Raw genomic sequence first — 7,480 nt, 5'->3', positions numbered from 1 at the left:
GGCCTGATATGTCGGCCGCATGGATGGCAATGTGCAATAACCTAGCCTAGACACACTGATCTATCAGTTTTGGTCATCAAATAATATTTTTTCTTTTGTTGATTTTGTGTCTCGAAGCAGGGTATTTTCCTAAACGAATATCTGGCCATCTACGTTTGCAAATGAAACTGCATTTACACGAGACCGTTTTTTTTTTTAAAAATGTGTTCACACGAACCTGTGTACATACATGCTGTCATGAGCACGCCAAACCACAGTGGCAGTCTAACGATAAGCTCAAGCTCACATTAACCAATCAGAACCCTGGAAAGTCGCACGTGAGAACATGTAAATGTAAACATTGGTCGCACATTTGGTGTACTTCTGTCGCATACTGTGACGTTGGCTGCCCAAAACTCCGTTTACCACAGTTTACAACCAAACGCATAAACGAAGTTTTCCAAAAAAAATCACTTTGGCCGGAGTTTTTTTGGATAACCGTTTTACGGGGCGAATTCTCTGTTTGCATCTAAATGAAAGGCTCAAACGTAGGGAAATGTCTTCGTTTATAAAAATACACATGCTCCTGTAAACGGGGTCTTAGTAAGCCTATGCATTTGTGATGTAGTAGAGGTTGTGAGAGGATGAATGTGGCATTTTATTAAATTTATAGGCAACACAGTTAAATGTATAGGCAGTCCAGTTGACCAATAACATGGCTGTTTGAATTTGAAATGGAGTGGGCGGATCTGTGCACCTTTCGAGCAAAACGTGGTGTGAGCAAACATTAACGTTATTTTATACAGTCTATGCTTGTAACTTTATTTGCAGTTTATTGAAAGCACTGTTGGGGAGGGGGAGGGGGGAGTGTGGTGTGATCTGCTGCTGAAACTGAAAATAACTGTCAGGGGTTAGAAACATATAAAAATATACTTTATTTTAGTGTTCTTATTGTATCTTTTTACTGTCGTGTAGGATGCATGACATGAGTTAAATAGCACAAGCAATTCTAACACATCAGCTGGGAATGTTGCCCACGCCAAAATAAAACAGAAAATTATACTGGCAGGCGAGGCTTACCTGGATGGGGGGGAAGCAGACTATCAAGGAAGGTGTCCACACGTGCACTCTCACTGCAGAAAAGTGTTACACCATTGTCACAGCAAGCCACCACCAATATTCCATAGTACACTCCAAAGTGAAGTTCACAAGCCCGCCACCAGGTGACTAGCTACCCCCCACCGAAGATAACCCACAGGCCTGCCAACACATAAACTGATCAAAAAGGAGCACAGCAACCACAAACACCAGCATGTAGGTTATACCAATTAAAGATGTAAAGCTATTGAGCCAGGGAAATAATCCTCGCTGCGATACAAGCTAGGCATGCAGACACACTACAAACTCAGAAAACACGGTTACACACACACAAAAGCAAAACAAACAAACAAACAAAACAAACCCGCCAGGGAAATCCCAATCAAGCAAAGAGCAACACAAACAGGTCAGCTACCGCGACGCGGAGGAGCTGTGATGACGTAAACACAAAAATAAGTGAAAACTACTGTAATGCTATGGACAAGACAGCAGCGTGACCGCACTAAACAAGCAAACTTGATGAAGCCATGCTACCTGTAACATAAATAAATAGTCAAGACTTAGAGTGGATCAAAGTGTCTCAAATGCCACACCAAAAGCTACAACATTCCGGTTTCATACATACCAAACACTTGCAGTCACTGATTAGCCAGTAGGCCTAAAGAACGCTTAAAACAGACACGCTGTGCTGTCGTCATAAGCTGCAAGCATACATAAACAAAGAGCAATTAAGACTCCGTAAGGCTAACTAGAAAATGTAATTTCAAGGAAATTACCAGTGCATGAAAATATAAATATACTGTTTATTAACATAAAATGCAAAACAAACTTTTATTTGGAAACAGTTGGCAGGAGTCATAGTTGATAACTACTGACAGTTGAAATGTCTAAACAGTTAAATAGTTGAGTAGTTTTAATAGTGAAGTATTGTAGTTTAATAGTGAATTGTGTTATTTTGAAACAGTTGTGGGCAGAGGAAATAGGAACAGAATCTGTAGTCTTAATAGAGCCAGATTGTAGGCTTAAAGCCTGAGACAGAGTATATAGTTTAAAAGTTGAATTTAGATAGTGTAATGGATGTTGATAGACAGAAAGTTAAATGGATGTTGATAGGCAGATTGCTTAATGGATGTTGGTGGATAGTTTAATGGGTGGATGAGTGAATGGTTTGAAGAGGATGAATGGATAGAAAGTTGGATGGAATGTGCCTTATATCCTTGTAGAATGGAGAGACAGAGAGAGTTGGCCTAGTTAAGCAGAAAGCAGTTGATACAGGTGCAATCAGTTTAACTGGCCCTTTGATGGGTCCTAGTAGTGAGCAGCTGGAAGTTGATACAGGTGCAAATCAAGTTAATTAGCCCATTGTGCTATCAGCCCATGTTAAGTCTATGGGGAAAAATAAGCTTGTTTTTTTATTAATCTCAAAAAGTATAAAGTTTACAAAAGTGAAATACATTCCCCACGTGTCCTTTTCAAGACCTACGTTACAAAGTTTAAATGACGTTAAACGGTTAAAGCTGAATTAGATGCAGACATTTTTGAAGAAGAAAAAGAAGAAGAAGAAGAAGGAAGAAAGAAAGAAAGAAAGAAAGAAAGAAAGAAAGAAAGAAAGAGAAGAAGAAGAAGGAAAGAAAGAAAGGAAGAGAAGAAGAAGAAGAAGAAGAAGGAAAGAAAAGAAAGAGAAGAAGAAGAAGAAGAAGAAGAAGGAAAGAAAGAAAGAAGAAGAAGAAGAAGAAGAAGAAGAAGAAGGAAAGAAAGGAAGGAAGAAGAAGAAGAAGGAAGGAAAGAAAGAAAGAAAGAAAGAAAGAAAGAAAGAAGAAGAAGAAGAAGAAGAAGGAAAGAAATAAAGAAGAAGAAGAAAGAAAGAAAGAAAGAAGAAGAAGAAGAAGAAGAAGGAAAGAAAGGAAGGAAGAAGAAGAAAAGAAAGAAAGGAAGAGAAGAAGAAGAAGAAGAAGAAGGAAAGAAAAGAAAGAGAAGAAGAAGAAGGAAAGAAAGAAAGGAAGAGAAGAAGAAGAAGAAGAAGAAGGAAAGAAAAGAAAGAGAAGAAGAAGAAGAAGAAGAAGAAGGAAAGAAAGAAAGAAGAAGAAGAAGAAGAAGAAGAAGAAGGAAAGAAAGGAAGGAAGGAAGAAGAAGAAGAAGAAGGAAAGAAAGGAAGGAAGAAGAAGAAGAAGGAAGGAAAGAAAGAAAGAAAGAAAGAAAGGAAGAAGAAGAAGAAGAAGAAGGAAAGAAAGGAAGGAAGAAGAAGAAAAGAAAGAAAGAAAGAAAGAAAGGAAGAAGAAGAAGAAGAAGAAGAAGAAGGAAAGAAAGAAAGAAAGAAAGAAAGAAAGAAAGGAAGAAGAAGAAGAAGAAGAAGGAAAGAAAGAAAGAAAGAAAGAAAAGAAGAAGAAGAAGAAGGAAAGAAAGAAAGAAAGAAAGAAAAGAAGAAGAAGAAGAAGAAGAAGGAAAGAAAGAAAGAAAGAAAAGAAGAAGAAGAAGAAGAAAGAAAGAAAGAAAGAAAGAAAGAAAGAAAGAAAGAAAGAAAGAAGAAGAAGAAGAAGAAGTTCGGATAACAGAACAGTGCATTTTCATGCACTGTAATAAAGGGAGATAATAAATATTTGGAAATGCATACCTGCAGAGGAGAGTTATCTAATGCTAAACAGGTCAGGTTCCATACAGCCACGGCAGAGTAAGGGAGACGCAGAGATGGAAAGGGTAAAGTATTAAAACTAGGCATGAATAGCTTAACCAATGCAGCGAAATTGCAACATACCTGGCGATTGGCTCCTGCGTGAAACCCAGGGACAAACCGAGCGAGAGACAGAGAGGAAGACAGTCCGACCTACTAGGCACCTTTACACCATGGCCTAATACCAGGATCTGAATGAATGGATAGCTACATGCCTGCCCCGCCCCCTTCGTTAGCAGAGAAGGTAAGGGAAGCAGGAGGAGACAGACAGAGCCAGAACGCAACTGGCTACATTATGTGTGGTGTAGGCTACCTCACAGAAAGGAGGATGGTGCTAGGCTAGTCACACTTCACATTCATTAGGCATGCTAATGACATTGTAGCTGTTTTTTTCTTTAATCGTGGAGACATCTTTTAAAATGAGTCTACAGGACAAATTACATGCATTTTATGAAGTAGAACGTTTTTTTCCACCATTGATATTAGAGGGGGAATTAAATCTGGTGTTCTACTAAGTTAGTGCTATGAAGCTTAGGCTACATGATTGATATTATGCCTTGGTTTATGCGATAGATTTAGATTTTTTTAATTATTCGTGTTTGACAGAGCATTCAAGTTCATTTCATGGTAGTGTTTGTAATTTACCTAGTTTTAATCTGTTGCCTAACTATGTTTTTACAGGTGTTCCTGGACAGTTTTGAAACCGAGATGTCTGAATGCCTCAAATAATCAGCAGTAAAAGTAAATATTCTTCATCCAGGACCTTGCCCCATTACTCTTAAAGCATAACTCAAGCCAAAATGCAACCTAGGGTCTTTTTGTAAATGTACCTGAGTCAAACTTTCGTTTGAAAGCATAATTAAGTCAGAAGCGCCACCATTAAGCTTGACTGTATTGTCGTTTCTGGGTCAAATGCCATTTTGAATGGGAGTCGTAGGGGCAGAACTATTTTGATACATGATTTTGATTCATGCATCAAAATAGTAGGCTAGTGCCCCTACGACTCCCATTTAAAATGCCATTTGACCTGAAAACGATAATAGGGTTGTATTGGAAACAAAGGAATCTAAGGTAATCAAATGCAGAAAACAGGGTGGTTGCACTCATATCGGCGCCAAGGTGCACAACGCTTTAAGGAAAGACTACCTGGCCAGGTCTACCCATACCAGGATGGCAAACAGATGGTGTCAATACCAATTTGACCCATAAAAAGTAGGTCAAATAGGTACAGATAATCTGTATTAATCTCATCATTGCCAATGGATTTCTGTGTAAAATATTGTTTATCTTGTAAAATGTAGTCCATCTTCTTTCTGTTCACAGACAACAGAGACAAATTCTCTAATACCAAGGTCAATGCATTTGACTGCTGTCCAGCCCCGGGTTGCCACCGAAAACTTTATGCATCTTGGACTGGAAGATGGTGTGCTAGTAAGGAAGCTAGCTACCACAGCTTTTGCCACCACATCTCAGTATTGGGAGGGAAGTTCACTCACTGCACAACTCTACCAGCTGTACCTTTCCTCCTCAGCCATGATCCGTAACCACCATGGTTTTCTTTCTAGGCCAGAAGACTTTGCAAACAAATAAGCAATAAATGATCATGCATTACAAATTTAGCCATGTTAGACTGTTAAGTTGTTGGCTTGTAGGCTGGGTGTCCAGTTAACAATTTCAAGCTTAGAGGGCAAATTCTCTCACCTAGGAGGGTAAACAACTTTTGTTTTTCATGAAATCTGCATTTTGAATTGATGGTCTACCAATGAGGCTGTAGAGTATCGCGACACAATAGTGGCAAAAAGCACTTGCCCGATAAAACATGCATTCGGGTGTATTATATCATATATTATTTCACACACGTATATATTAAATGCGTGCGCGCAAATTCTCTCTGCGCGTGCGCACTCAGAGGAAACTGCTCCCCAAGCATGGAAGAAAATGCTGCGAGCGAGGAGGAATCTGACCAGCGCTCCAAACAGCCACTCGAAAAATCTATGCATGTGAAATAATATAATACGCCTAAATGCATGTTTTATCGCGTTACCACATCCAACTTGAAAAGATATGCTCAAGAGATCCATAACTTTCAGAATTTTTTTTTACTTTTGTTATGGATGAATATTATGTTTTGTTTTCATTCATGTCAATAAAATGTTTTTCTCATAATCAAAGTGTAATTTGTCATGTAACAGAATAGGTAGGAGAGTACTAATAGTACAATTTTAAATCACACTAATATTATACTTAAATTGCATGCCTTTATAATGCTTAAAGTATCTTAAGACTATACTTTTATTAACATAACTGCAAACTTTCAAGGCAGTTATTGTAGTCAGGAAGTACATTTGAAGTTAATTTAAAATATTACAGAAGCATGCCAAATGAATAGAAATGAGGATGATAAGAGTGTATTCAAAATAAACTACTACACTATTATTAGTTATACTGTAATGCATTTTAAGTACATTTCCAATACACTTGGGATGTTACAAAATTGTACTGCGACTGTGTTCTGAATGCTCATAAAATCTCTTTTTGTATAATGTACTTAAGAACACTTAAAGTTTGAAAAAAGTTGTTCCATTTTAGCACACTAATTACACTCAAAGTATAGTCAAGTTGGTATTAAGTTGAACTTAATGCATAATTCAATATACTTAATTACACTTGGATTTGACGAAAAAAGTACAAACTGTACTTAGTACACTTTCAAAAAGTAATAGTTTTTTTTTTTTTTACCTGGGAAGTCTTGCATTGACACCTCCCAGGATCCAGACAATGCAGCAGTTTAATGCAGAACTCATCAGTGAACACCAAGCCCATGCGACAGAGAGGATAAGGCCAATTACAATGCTTGTGGATATAACAACACGCTGGCAATGAGATCACGTCCGTCAGGGCCAGAAGGTACTTTAAGTACTCCGATTGGTCAGGAAAGACCAAGGAGATGTGAATAATTAAATATGCAGGCATTCTTTACCGTAAGAGGATATCTGGTCCTCACTCTGCCCAGACAAAGGAGGAAGCACTCGCACGCCTTGGACCCCCAACACACACCGAGCACCACATGTTGCCACACCCCCACATCCCAGAGAAGTTGCCACTAAATCAAGCTTGTTTATGGATTCTGAGTCGAATCGGGTTATGCCAGAAGTCCTGGCTCCTCTATGCAGAGGCCACGTCTGAATTACACCAATAACTGTATGGATTAGAATCCATTTAGCATTCACCAGGGGGAGTATTATTTTCAGCTGAACTTGGAAACCAGCCAACCTTTTGTTGTTGTTGTTGCTGTTGTTTTTTTAATGTTGGCACTGCACAGCGCAGAGGAGACACAGAAATGAAACCAAACGGAGGTGTGGTGGTTCTGCAGTAGGCTGCGCTAAACCCTGAGTCTGTCCGCACAGAGAGGGATGACTGCTCTTCTGTTCTGGAACTGTCTGTTTTCGGCTACTTTACTATGGCTTCTCGGTGTCTTGGCTTCACCACCCCACCCCCCAACCCCCTCCCAACCCAACACACACACACAGAAAACAACACACAAAAAGGAGAAAGAAATGTCCATGATACTGGACGTAAAAGGATGGACTGTATCATGACATTCACAAAGAAATAAGCTTTAAGGAGCAGCATATGCAAGAGCACAAGCAGCACACAGAGGAGCATGAGGCATTACTTAATTAGTACAAAGCAACATCCACCACCACCGAGTGAGAGCTTTCCCTCACCAAAGAG

At 39.0% G+C, this 7,480-nt stretch overlaps 1 long non-coding RNA gene across 1 annotated transcript; it reads left to right on the top strand.

Moving 5' to 3' along the window:
- Positions 1 to 647: 647 nt before the first annotated feature.
- On the top strand, positions 648 to 5,548 carry LOC121694551. Its single transcript, XR_006025807.1, has 3 exons — positions 648 to 755; positions 4,427 to 4,486; positions 5,069 to 5,548. It is a non-coding gene; the product is annotated as an uncharacterized LOC121694551 (long non-coding RNA).
- The last annotated feature ends 1,932 nt before the right edge of the window (positions 5,549 to 7,480 follow it).

Source organism: Alosa sapidissima, chromosome 20, assembly GCF_018492685.1.
Source record: "Alosa sapidissima isolate fAloSap1 chromosome 20, fAloSap1.pri, whole genome shotgun sequence".
In the NCBI taxonomy this organism is placed as follows: Eukaryota; Metazoa; Chordata; class Actinopteri; order Clupeiformes; family Clupeidae; genus Alosa; species Alosa sapidissima.
Note: the sequence above shows the minus strand (reverse complement) of the source record. Positions and strands in the feature narration are given on the sequence as shown.